Below are 14,764 nucleotides of genomic sequence, written 5' to 3'. Positions count from 1 at the left end.
GATTAGGAGAAATTTCTTGATAGAGGGTTAAGAATCTTTGAAATGTTCTGCCCCAGAGGGCTGTGGATGCTCAGATGTGTCTATTCAAAGCTGAAAGAGACAGATTTTTGGACTCTAAGAACATTCAAACATATGAATTAGGAGCAGGAGTAGGCCACTTGGCCCTTCGAGCCTGTTCCACCATTCAACAAGAGGGAATCAAGGGTATTGAGGACCTGGCAGGCAAATGAGGATGAAAATCAGCCATGATCTTACTGAATGCCATGGTAGGCTCAATAGGCCATATGGCTTATCCCTGCTCCTATTTATACTAAGATTTCCACAACACTGTGAAAGTGTGCCTCCTCATTGGATTCTTAAATGGCTTAACTCTAGCTTTAAGATTATGCCCTCTTGTTCTGGATTTCTCCACCGCAGGTAAATGCAAAACTATTTTCTGTCAAATCCCTTTTTCATTTTAAACACTGACCAATCTTCTTAACTCAAGGTAATAGTCAAGCCCAGTTGATGCCACCTATTGTCAATTTAAACCTTTAAGTCCTGGTATCATTCTAGTGAACCTGCACTGTACTCTTTCCAAAGCCAATATATCTTTCCTGAAATGAGAACAGAAAATGCTGGAAATACTCAGCAGGTCTGGCAGCATATGTGTAGAGAGAAACAGAGTTAATGCTTCATCTGAGCTGGCAAAAGATATAAATGTAACAGTCCTTGAGCAATTGAAAGGTGCGGGGGGGGGGGGGGGGGGAGGTGGCAGGTGGAAGGAGGGAAGAACAAGCAGAAAAGTCTGGGGTTCGGTTCCAAAAATTGAGCACAGTACTCTCGATCAAGTCTGACACAAGGCTCTGTAAAACAGAAATTTCCTCACTTTTGTATTCCAGTCCCAGTGAGATAAAGGCCAAAGTTCCATTAACTTTTGTGATTAAAAGCTAGTGCACAAATACAAGAAGTGGTGATGTGTGTACATAGACACCTAAATCCCTTTGCTTCCCACAGCTTCTAGTCTCACCATTAAGAAAATATTCAGATTTGTATTTCGCAGATCCAAAATGGACAATGCCACACTTCCCCCACATTGAACACAATCTGCTCTATGAAGTACAATCACTGTAGGGAAACGTAGCAGACATTTTATGCACAGTAAAGTCCCACAAGCAGCAATGAGATAAATGACCAGATAATCTGTTTGTGATTCTTATTGAAGGTTAATGTTGGTTAAAACATTGAGAACACTGCCCTGCTTTTTGAAGAACAATGCATTGGGATTGTATGTCTACACGAGAGAGTTAATAGGATCTTGGTTTAAATGTATCCTAAAAATCACACATCTGATAATGCAGCGCTAAGTTTCAGCCTAGATTACATGCTCAAGTCTCTGGAGTGGACCTTGACTCAATCTGACTCAGGCGAGGTACTCACTGAACCAAGGCTGATACATTAAATCACTAACTATACTTCCACTTCACCCAGCCCCAAGTTTAGCAGCTGCAACTAATTCATAATTGTTTTTTTGGAATAGTTTCCAGGGACACCTTGGTATTGCTAGATATTACTTAGATTATTTTATTGGTCAAGGGAGCAAACTAATGTGGTAAAAGCATATGCTTCTAGCACAAACATAAATCAAAAGCAGTTCAGCATTTTAAAAAACTTTCTTCGTCTCCTGAGACAATGGGCCCAATTTCAACCCATTAAAAAACCACCCACTTAGAGTTAAAATCAGGCCCAATGACTCCGATTGAGTCAATTCCTTGCTGCCTTCTGATACCTCATTCAAGTGACCATTATTCATCTGTGAATCTAGAAAGTGAGCATTGACAGCATATTCAAATAGGGGATGGGGCATCACAACTTAGTTCAGGTGTACACCATCACATGCACTTAATAATCAGAACCTTGGTTGGTTTTAAACCCTCCCTAAGCTAGGGGCACTGAATCTAATTGTAGCACCTCTACTGCAGGCCAGCTAACTCAGAGCATACCAGGAATCAAACTTGGCACTGTTTTATATTGGACAGCAAATTTACCAACTGAGCCATTAATTCTTAAAAGGGTAAATATATGCTTTATCCCAACTATAACAATGTGTCTCATTTATCCTTTGTTACTATTTATTATAACAAATATGAATGATAATGGTGGGTTTTGCACAGTTACATCATTTGAGGGGGACTGTAACATAAAGCATCTTCGAAATAAAAACAGAAAATGCTGAAAATAGTCAGGTCAGGCAGCATCTGCAGAGAGAGTGTTGACCTTTCATCAACCTGAAACGTGAACTATTTCTCTCAGATGCTACCACACCAGTTGAGTATTTCCAGCATTTTGTTTTAGTTTCAGATTTCCAGCATCTGCTGTATTTTGCTTTTGTATAAAATGCCTTAAAAAAAAACCCAGTTATCAGGTGCAAAATTTTTAACAATGTGAATAGTCAGTCTCAATTTTTCTCATACTAATTTATGTAAAGTGGGAGAAGGCAGAGCTCCTCTACACTTGCACACAAATGTATCTACAGATATAAAAAGATAGGACTGTTAACTCTTTTTCAATTAGAAATTGAATGTAGATACTCAGGCCCTCTGAGGTACTTTTCAAGACTAAAAGGCTGACTCTGCGTTGGCTGCAATGATGCACAGCACTAGTCTCTTCCAGGTAATCTTGACACCAAGGCCCAGTTTCACATTTCTGCAAAACTCCAGTAATCTTTCATTAAGATTGTGCATTAATATTGGGCCTATTAGCTTAGCCTTTGCAGAAATTCTTACTGCAATACTTTTCATTAACCTATGGAAGCAATCTAATATTTAGTTTATCACAACCCTTCATAATAGCAATATTTGCGAGGTTACCATTCAACATTCTCAAATTATACACAGTCCTCTTCACAGCTGTTTTTGTGTCACTGTAAAGTTTCATGCCCTATATTGAAATACAGATTTTATAAGTCAATATCTTGAAGTTTCAGAGTGAAAATAAGTGTAGCCTTCAGGTGAAATGGATTAGAGATTGAGGGACTATTTGAACCACATGGTTATGGAAAAAGGCAAGGAAAAATCAAAATGTGAAAATAATGAAACTGGAGGAGAACCTCTGAGTTGAAACGGCATCGGGCCAAGGTGGATTGGAATCAAAGATTGGTAGGTAAAAGAGTGAACAATGGGAGGCCTTCAAAGAGAAGATAGTTCAGGTACAGACTAGACACATTCCCACAAGGGAGAAAGGAAATTGTTACGACCGTGACAGGAGCAACGCACTGTTAATTCAGTCCCGTCACTCCACAGGACTCAGCATATTATTAAGCTTTCACACCCTATCAGAAAAACAGCCAAATTAAACACTCTAGTTACCCCTGGAATAACACATGATTAAAAAACTAAATCTTAAATGCTATTACGATAAACCTATGTCTAAAGACCTTATAACTTCTTAATTTAATCTAACTCCCCCATTTACATACATACACTCAAAACCCAACAGTTAACCAGTTTTAAAAGTGGAGTTTTATAAAAATCAGCTGTCTCAAGAATAAAAAAAGTTTTTGGAGGTTACATTCCTGATGGGTGAGGTCTTCTAATGTGAAAAATAATCAAAGGTCACTCGAAATCTTCATCCAGACTTGATGAAAATAGTCCTTCACAAGATAGGCATTCAACTCTTCAACTGCAGTAGGCATTAAACAGTCCTTTGAACGATGAGCACAGCAGTACAATGGATTCTTGAAAAAGGCGGCTTTTCTTCTTTACTTAAGGAATTAACTTGGCTTGTAGCTCCTTGTAGAATTTTTCTGAGAATAAAATAGCATGGAAAGTCTCTCAGAGCTAGAGGACACCTGCCACGGTCATACACAGCAACGGGCAATGCACAGAGCAGACTGTCTCCTCCCAATGGGATTAGGATAGGTGCTTGATGGCCGGAACAGACACAATGGGCCGAAGGGCCTGTTTCTGTGCTGTATAACTATGACTAAAAATAATTACAAGTCTGTGACAAAATGCATCCAAAGCTAGAGACATTCCTTAAAACCTACCTCTTTAACCAAGCTTTTAGTCATCTCTTCTGATGTCTCACATGGCTTGGTATCATGTTTTATTTGATACGCTCCTGTGAAGCGCCTTGGTAAGTTTTGTTATGCTAAAGATACTATAAGTGCAAGTTGGTGTTGTAGAGATTCTTGAATGAAGATTTATTGAAATAGAAAAAAAATCTACGATATCAGGTTCATAATTTACTAGCGAACCAAGCTGAATACAAAAGATAGAGAGAGAACTGAAAAAGGAAATGAGAGGAGCAGAGTGTATGAAAATAGATTGGCATGCAACATAAAAGGGAACCCAAAAGAATTTTAAGAACATATAGTAAAAGGGTGGTCTAAAGGAAGGCAGAGGCTGATTTGGGATCAAGGAAATTTTGAGAAGACACTGCATCTGTCTTCACTAAAAAGGATGCTACCAATGTCACAATAAAGGAGGTAGTAGAGAAATTGGATAGGATACAAATAAATTGAACACTAGCAAGGTTAAGTGACACCTCTAAGCGGAAAAGTCACCCAATCTGGATTGGATGCATTCTTGATTGACGAGGGAAGCAAGGGTGGAAATTGCAGAACCTCTGACCGCAATCTTCCTTAGATATGGGAGTGGTGCCAGAGGACTGGAAGGTTGCAAATGTTAAACCCTTATTCAAAAAGAGGGGGAATAAACCCAGCAATTACAGGCCAATCAGCCTGTCTGTGATGGGGGAAAACTTGGAACAACATTAATCCAGTACAAAATTTGGGAAAGAGCAAGGGAGTGTGACTAACAGTTCTTTGAAAGAGCTGGCATAAGTGCAATTGGCCGGATGGCCTCATCTGCTGTATCATTCTGATTCCAGCATACAGGATAAAATATAGGTACAATGAAACCTGTATAAATGAACATTGCCAAGAAACAAATATTTGTACACAACAAAATAACTTGCATTGCAAAATATACAAGCAACACTTTGAAACCATGGACATTTGCAAATTACGAACTACAGACAGCCTTCATTGCATTAAGTCCTTTTACAACTTAAAACACGGGTCCCAGCCCGACATCACACTTCCTGTTATGTACTACAACAGAGTCTGAAGACCATGATCACCGATGGATCAATAGATTCCTTTTTGTCCATGCCGGTATCCGGGGTTGGAGTTACCCCTGTAGCTGCTGGTAGCAATTCCAAAAAAGATTTTGTTGACAACGCACGGCACAAAACGCACACAGACCCAACCCCACACGGTACAACTATCCATCTGAGAAACAGGTTCCACGGTACAGGTACTGTACTTCAGTTTTGTAATATCTGCTCCCAATCACAAGATCTTAGTAATATTGCAGTTGATCAGATGATTATAATCTGATTCTTCAACATCGTTCAAACAATTTTGTTTTACAGAACAATGGCAACTTTGAAAATAAAGGACACTTGCAAAAAAGAGAAACCTGATGCAATTCCTAGGTTCCCAAAGTTACAGGTTTAACTATATAAAATACTTACAAATTCAGTTCCTATTTTAAAGTCACACATTCTGTCCTTACTTTTATAAACTTTTATATTATTTAAATAGTGAAACAGCAATTTGGGAAGCACAGATGATTGGAGCATAGGGCTAACTGCTGAGGAAGGAGGTGCAAAACTGAGGTGTTGTTACATTTACACCCTTGCATCAGTGGTGGCACTGCATCACAAGTTTACATAAACAATTTCTAGCACCAATGGGGACAGCAGTCTATAATGGGAAAAGTGAACACAAGAGGAAGTCAGAATTTGCAGACCAGAAATGTGCACAGATGTAATTTATTTTAAATAGGATAGATTGAAAAGAACAATGGCCCCAAGACTGTACTCCTGTGGAATTCCACAGTTAATAACCCTCTAGTGCAAAAGAATATCAATGACTACTGTTTTCTATCCTTTAATTAATCTTTTATCCATACTGCCACATTCCCTTTAATACAATGTGCCTTAATTGTAACAAGTGACTGCTGAATTTCTCTACATAAGCAGCCATACCTGATGTAATGGCTGTGGCAGTTGGAGGCCAGTCATCACTGCAGGAGTTCCTTAAGGAAGTTTCTATTGCCCAGTCATCTTTAGCTGCTTTATCAATTAACTTCCCTATCATTAGGTCAGGGGTGGGGGCCGTTCGCTGCTTATTCCACTGTTCAGCTCCATTCGCAACTCCTCCAATAGTGAAACAGCCTATTGCCATACCAAGAACAGAATCTGGATAACATGCAAGCATGTGTAAGGTAGTAACCATCTCTTACAAAAGAAAGCCCAGCCATCTCATCTTGACCCTCAACAGCACTCCACCATCAGCATCTGGAGGTCATCATTGGCCAAAGCTGAACTGCACCAGTCTAACACTGGTTCGAAGAGCAGGGCAGAGGCTCAGTATTCTGTGATGAGCAGCTCCCCTGCTGACCCCTCAAATCCTCTCCACCATATATAAAACTAAAGTCAGTGGCGGAATATTCACAACTCACCTGGACAGGTGCAGCTGCAACAGTACAAGTTGGGCAACATCCAGGAGGAAGAAATTTATTGGTGCATCTGTGAACTGACCTAATAATATTCATTCCCTCCAACACCAGTATTTTGTGCTTCAGTATGTGCAGTCTAAAAGATGCACTGTAGACACTCACCAAGTTGCTTTGATCGCAACTCCTTTCCCAGCAACGTCTAACACCAAAAATAGAAAAGAGCAGCAAAGTATTACCACCTCCAAATTTCCCCTGCGAGCCATATGCTGTCCTGTCTTGGGACATGTGTTTCAATTCCTTCACCATAACTAAGTCAATATTCTAGAAATCCCTATCTGACAATATTGTGGGAGCACAATCACGAGGGCTTCCAGTGGCTTGAGTAGAAAGTCTACCACCACCTCAGGACAACCAGCTGTGGCTCAGTTGGGAGCATTCGCATCTGAGTCAGAAGGTACAGGGTTCAAGTCACACTCCAGGACTGGAACACAAAAATCAAGACTGATATTCCAGCGTAGCACTGAAGCAGTACTGCACTGTCAGAGGTGCTCTCTTTTGGATGAGACGTTAAACTGAGGCCCAGCCTGCCCTCTCAGGTGAATGGCACTATTTCAAAGAGCAGGGGAGCTATCCCTGCTCATTAACACATTGCTCGTTGTGGGAGCTTGTTGTGCACAAATTGGCTGCTGTGTTTCCCATATTACAACAGTGATTACACAAAGTATTTCATTGGATGTAAACCACTGAGAATGCCTGGTGTCATGAAAAGCTCCATATAAATGCAAGCCTATGTTTTTAAATTGACAATAAATATAGTCTTGCCAGTATCCCAACAAAATTATATTAAATTACATTTGATTTAAAAATGAACAGAGCTGTGAAAAGAGTGACTGACAACATTCAAATTGCTCAAAAAACATTTGTATTTTTGACTAGACATTTTGATTACTCACTCAGGCTAGCAGATACACAGAGAATATAATTATAACATTACAAATATAAAAACCTCTGAATTACAAAAGAATCTTTAAACCGAGATACAAAATTGCACATGTCCAGTTGAAAACCTTTAAATTAATTGATGGCCCCAATGTGGGAGCCTGAGACTTCAATTTTATTCCCCCCTTGAAACTTGCTTTTTTCAGGTGGGCCTTAACTCCCAATTTCAGTGATCTTGTAGTCACGATATTTTCTGACGAACTGCGCCCACTATTTCATACTTTTTTTCATTTTTAATTGTAATTTTTGTTCATTTTTTCAAAAACGGCATCAACATATCCAATTTCCAGGCAACCTACCCTCAGTTTATTTGGGGATGTCTGCCTATATTATAACAATTTATTCCCCTCTTCCTCCAATGCTTGATTTCTTTGCTTCCCATTTGTATACTAAACTTTCATAAGGATTTTACAATCAACTTGCGCATGATTACACATATACACCTGGAGTCCAGCTGCTATTGCATATGCAATAGCTGCAAAGCTTTGTCTGGCACAGGTAAAAACCCATCATGGTCAAGTCTCCAAACTAAACTACAATGAGATATACTTATTTGCCCTATGTGGAGTGCATACTTACTCCCTGTAGGGTGACATATTTTTTTGAAGTCAAATTACAGCTCGACAAAAGTCAAGTGCACAGTGCAAGAATATGAAATCTTAGGAAAAATATCAGCATAATTAATTAGCAAACATGCCCTCAATTTCAAAATTGAAACACATACCATTAGTCAATATTTACACAACCTGGATTTTTGAGTTGAGAACAGTACAGGAACAGGCCATTCGGCCCTCCAAGCCTGCGCTGATCATGATGCCTGCCTAAACTAAAACCTTCTGCACTTCCAGGGACCGTATCCCTCTATTCCCATCCTATTTATGTATTTGTCAAGATGCCTCTTAAATGTCATTATCGTACCTGCTTCCACCATCTCCCCCGGCAGCAAGTTCCAGGCACTCACCACCCTCTGTGTAAAGAACTTGCCCCGCACATCCCCTCTAAACTTTGCCCCTCTCACCTTAAACCTATGTCCCCTAGTAACTGACTCTTCCACCCTGGGAAAAAGCTTCTATCCACTGTCCATGCCGCTCATAACTTTGTAAACCTCTATCATGTCACCTCACCACCTCCGTCGTTACAGTGAAAACAATCAGAGTTTATCCAACCTCTCCTCAAAGCTAATGTCCTCCAGACCAGGCAACATCCTGGTAAACCTCTTCTGTACCCTCTCCAAAGCCTCCACATCCTTCTGGTAGTGTGGCGACCAGAATTGCACGCAATATTCCAAGTGTGGCCTAACTAAGGTTCTGTACAGCTGCAGCATGACTTGCCAATTTTTATACTCTATGCCCCGACCGATGAAGGCAAGCATACCATATGCCTTCTTGACACCTTATCCACCTGCGTTGCCACTTTGTGACCTGTGGACCTGTACGCCCAGATCTCTCTGCCTGTCAATACTCCGAAGGGTTCTGCCATTTACTGTATACTTCCCACCTGCATTAGATCTTCCAAAATGCATAACCTCACATTTGCCCGGATTAAACTCCGTCTGCCAATTCTCCGCCCAAGTCTCCAACCAATCTATATCCTGCTATATCCTCTGACAATCCTCACTGTCCGCAACTTCACCAACCTTTGTCATCCGCAAACTTACTAATCAGACCAGCTATATTTTCCTCCAAATCATTTATATATACTACAAACAACAAAGGTCCCAGCACTGATCCCTGCGGAACACTAGTCACATCCCTCCATTCAGAAAAGCACCCTTCCACTGCTACCCTCTGTCTTCTATAACAGAGCCAGTTCTGTATCCATCTTGCCAGCTCCCCTCTGATCCCGTGTGACTTCACCTTTTGTACCAGTCTGCCATGAGGGACCTTGTCAAAGGCTTTACTGACGTCCATACAGATAACAGCCACCGCCCTTCCTCAAAAAACTCAATCAAATTAGTGAGACACGACCTTCCCTTCACAAAACCATGCTGCCTCTCGCTAATAAGTTTGTTTGTTTCCAAATGGGAGTAAACCCTGTCCCGAAGAATCCTCTCTAATAATTTCCCTACCACTGATGTAAGGTTCACCAGCCTATAATTTCCTGGATTATCCTTGCTACCCTTCTTAAACAAAGGAACATTGGCTATTCTCCAGTCCTCTGGGACCTCACCTGTAGCCAATGAGGATGCAAAGATTTCTGTCAAGGCTCCAGCAATTTCTCCCTTGCCTCCCTCAGTATTCTGGGGTAGATCCCAACAGGCCCTGGGGACTTATCTACCTTAATGCTTTGCAAGACTCCCAACACCTCCTCCTTTTTGATAATGAGATGACTGAGACTATCTGCACTCCCTTCCCTAGGCTCATCATCCACCAAGTCCTTCTCCTTGGTGAATACTGATGCAAAGTACTCATTTAGCACCTCGCCCATTTCCTCTGGTTCCACACATAGATGCCCTTCTCCGTCCTTGAGCGGGCCAACGCTTTCCCTAGTTATCCTCTTGCTCTTTATAGATGTATAAAAAGCCTTGGGATTATCCTTAATCCTGTTTGCCAATGACTTTTCATGACCCCTTTTAGCCCTCCTGACTCCTTGCTTAAGTTCCTTTCTTTATATTCCTCAAGGGATTCGTCTGTTCCTAGTCTTCCAGCCCTTACGAATGCTTCCTTTTTCTTTTTGACTAGGCTCACAATATCCCACGTTATCCAAGGTTCCCGAAACTTGCCAAACTTATCCTTCTTCCTCACAGGAACATGCTGGTCCTGGATTCTAATCAACTGACGTTTGAAAGACTCCCACATGTCAGATGTTGATTTACCCTCAAACAGCCGCCCCCAATCTAAATTCTTCAGTTCCCGCCTAATATTGTTATAATTAGCCTTCCCCCAATTTAGCACCTTCACCCGGGGACTACTCTTATCCTTATCCAAGGTATCTTAAAACTTATGGAATTGTGGTCACTGTTCCCAAAATGCTGCCCTACTGAAACTTCAACGACCTGGCCGGGCTCATTCCCCAATACCAGGTCTAGTACGGCCCCATCCCTAGTTGGACTATCTACATATTGTTTCAAGAAGCCCTCCTGGATGCTCCTTACTAATTCTGCCCCATCTAAGCCCCGAGCACTAAGTGAGTCCCAATCAATATAGGGGAAGTTAAAATCACCCACCACTACAACCCTGTTACCTTTACATCTTTCCAAAATCTGTCTACATATCTGCTCCTCTACCTCCCGCTGGCTGTTGGGAGGCCTGTAGAAAACCTGCAACATCATGACTGCACCCTTCCTATTCCTGAGCTCCACCCATATTGCCTCGCTGCACGACCCCTCCGACGTGTCCTCCTGCAGTACAGCTGTGATATTCTCCTTAACAAGCAATGCAACTCCCCCACCCCTTTTACATCCCCTTCTATCCCGCCTGAAGCTTCTAAATCCTGGAACATTTAGCTGCCAATCCTGTCCTTCCCTCAACCAAGTCTCTGTAATAGCAACATCATAGTTCCAACTAATCCAAGCTCTAAGTTCATCTGCCTTACCGGTTATACTTCTTGCATTGAAACAAACGCACTTCAAACCACCAGTCCCGCTGTGCTCCGCAACATCTCCCTGCCTGCTCTTCCTCTTAGTCTTACTGGCCTTATTTACTAGTTCCCCTTCATTTATTTCACTTGCTGTCCTACTGCTCTGGTTCCCACCCCCCTGCCACACTAGGTTAAACCCTCCCAAGTGACGCTAGCAAACCTCACAGCCAGGATATTTGTGCCCCTCCAGTTTAGATGCAACTCGTCCTTCTTGTACAGGTCCCATCTGTCCCTGAAGAGATCCCAATGGTCCAAATATCTGAAACCCTCCCTTCTACACCAGCTGTTCAGCCACGTGTTTAGCTGCACTATCTTCCTATTCCTTGCCTCACTGGCACGTGGAGTAATCCCGAGATTACAACCCTAGAGGTCCTGTCTTTTAACTTTCTACCTAACTCCCTAAACTCCCCCTGCAGGACCTCGTCACTCTTCCTGCCTATGCCGTTGGTACCGACGTGTACCACAACGTCTGGCTGTTCACCCTCCCCCTTCAGAATGCCCCCTGTCCGTTCAGAGACATCCTTGACCCTGGCACCAGGGAGGCAACATACCATCCTGGAGTCTCTTTCACGTCCACAGAAGTGCCTATCTGTGCCCCCGACTGCAGAGTCCCCTATAACGATTGCTCTTCTGCGCTTTGTCCCTCCCTGCTGAACAGTGCCAGCCATGGTGCCACTGCTCTGGCTGCTGCTGTTTTCCCCTGATAGGCCATCCCCCCCAACAGTATCCAAAACGGTATACTTGTTAGAGAGAGGGATAGCCACAGGGGATTCCTGCACTGACTGCCTGCCCCTTCTAGCGGTCACCCATCTATCTGCCTGCACCTTGGGTGTAACCACTTCTCTAAAACTCCTGTCTATGACGCTCTCTGCCACCTGCATGCTCTTAAGTGCATCCAGTTGCCGCTCCAACCGATCCATGCGGTCTGTGAGGATCTGCAACTGGGTACACTTCCTGCAGATGTAGTCGTCCGGAATGCTGGAAGCGTCACGGACCTCCCACATCTCACAGGTGAAGCACTTCACCCCTCTAACTGACATTTCTAGCACTAATTAATAAATTAATTTAAGATAAATACTTATTAAATCCTTACTAAATTGTTATAACTATATGGTCCCTAGTGCTAGATTCCTACTATAAATATTAAATGCTAAATACTGTAATCTCCTCCCTTTGGTTTAGTTACTCTGCTTACTAATTAGTTAATTAGGGTTTTAATCAGTTTTTAAACAATGTTTTATTTTCAAATTCAGTGAAAAAAATTCCCTACCAGCCAATCAGGTCACAGCTTTCCTGTGACGTCACTTTGTTTTTTTTTCAGCCAGAGGTAAGTTTTTTTTATACTTACCAGTCCGGAACTCTGCCCTCCGAGTCTTCTCCCAGTCAGCTGTGCTCTTTGGAAGCTCTGGGCTCCCCTCACTGAGGACAGGTAGGAAATGAAAGGAGCTCCTCGCTCCCTCCTTACCGAACTTCCTCACTTACCAAACTTCCGCTGTAGCACTCTATTGCAACCCAAGTCAGCACTCCAATGCAAACAAAGTCAGCACTGTCAGATGGCTCACTTTTATACTGACTCACTCTGGCCCCCTGAAAACTGGTTTAAACCAATTCTCTAATTAACAACGTGCAAGCAGAGCCTGAGTGAACCCTGTTTAAAGCTGGTCTAAAACTCACCTTCCCCAACCCTAACAGCAACTGTTAAGTTGATCTGCTAAATAAAAGACAGATTAGATTTGAGATAAAATTAACCCTTAATATTACTCACTTACCAAACTTCCACTCTAGCACTCTATTGCAACCCAAGTCAGCACTCCAGTGCAAACAAAAACATAGAATGGTAAGAAATGTTGCAACCACCACTTAGGAACACAGAATGGAAAAGAGAGGAAACCTTAAAGAGAAATACTTAAAACAAAATAAATCTGGAAAAAACTCTTGCAGATCTGTCAGAGCAGTAGGCAATGGTTCATGGTTGTAAAGGCTACTTTAGGAGAGATACCAGGAAGTATTTCTTTAGATGGTGAGCCAGAACTAAAAAGTGATGGCAGAAAAATTGGTGAGGCCAGGATGTTACTCATTTAAGAAACACTTGTGTTGCAATGCAACGCTTGTACGATAGTCCATTTTATCTCAATTCTAGTCTAAAAGGACTTGCTTCATCTCAACCCACATTATACATCATAAAATGAGTACAGGACAGGAGGCCGCCATTTGGTCCATCACGTCCATGCCAGCTCTTTGCAAGAGCAACTCAGCTCATCCCAGTTTCTTTCCACCACCCCTTCCTCCCCCCCACCTTTTCCTCATAGCCCTGCAAATGTTTTCTCTTCAGATAATTATCAAGTTCTCTTTGGAAGGCCTTGATTGAAACTGCCTCGACCACTCTGTTTTCCCTCACGTCACTGTTGCTTCTTTTGCCAATCACCTTAAATCAGTGTCCTCTGGTTCTGGATAATTTGGCCAATGGGAACAGTTTCTCCCTATCTACTCTGTCCAGACCCATGATTTTGAGCACTTGTGTCACATCTCCTCTTAATCTTCTCCAAGGAGAACAGACCCAGCTTCTCCAACTTAAACACATAACTTAGTTCCTGATCCCTGGAATCATTGTCATGAATCTTTTCTGCATCCTTTTTAATGCCTTAACATCCTTCTGAAAGTGTGGTGCCTAGAACTGGACACAATTCTGCAGTTGACGCCAAACCAATGTTTTATACAGGTTCATCACAACTTTCTTGTTTTTGGACTCTGCCTCCCATTTATAAAACCCAGGATCCCATATGCTTTATCAACTGCTTTCTCCACCTACCCTGCAAGTTTTTATGATTTGCGCACATACACCCGCCAGGTCCCTCTGCCCCCGAATCCCGTTTAGAACTGTACCCTTTAGTTTATATTGCCTCTCCTCGTTCTTCCTACCAAAATGAATCACTTCACGCTTTTTGGTATTATTTTTGATTCTGCCACCTGTCCGCCCATTCCACCACCACTATCCTCACAGTTGACCATACTTCCAAATTTTGTCACTGGAAAGTTTGAAACTGTGCCCTGTACACCCAAGTTTAGGTTATCATCAAGAAAAACAGGGGTCCTAAAACCCATCCCTGGCGAATCCCACTATACATCTTCCTCCTGTCCAATGAACAACCATTCAACACTTCTGTTTGCTATCACTCAGCCAATTTTGTATCCATGCTGTCACTGTCCCATTTATTTCATGGGATACTTTGCTGACAAGGCTAATTAAGTGGCTTTTTATCAAATGCCTTTTGGAAGTCCATGTGCACATCAACTGCATTACCCTCATCAACCCTGTTACCTCTTCAAAAAACTAACTCAAGTTAAACACTATTTACCCTCAACAAATCTGGGCTGGCTTTCTTCAATTAATCTACAGTTGTCCAAGTGACTATTAATTTTGTCCTGAATTATCATTTCTAAAAACTTTCACACCCATTACGACCAAATAGAATTTATGGAACCAGAATATTACAGCAGATCTTCGGCCCATTGTCCTGCACCAGCTTTTGAAAGAGCTATCCAATTAGTTTTTAAAAAAAAAAGGAATAGATCTAATTCCCTTCTGAAAGTTACCATTAAATGTTCTTCCACCACCATTGCAGGCAGTGAAAGAGCAGCAATTATAGTTCCAAATACCTTTGAATATTCAGTTCCCA

This window comes from Heterodontus francisci, chromosome 5, assembly GCF_036365525.1.
Source record: "Heterodontus francisci isolate sHetFra1 chromosome 5, sHetFra1.hap1, whole genome shotgun sequence".
In the NCBI taxonomy this organism is placed as follows: Eukaryota; Metazoa; Chordata; class Chondrichthyes; order Heterodontiformes; family Heterodontidae; genus Heterodontus; species Heterodontus francisci.
This window is presented reverse-complemented; position numbering follows the sequence as displayed.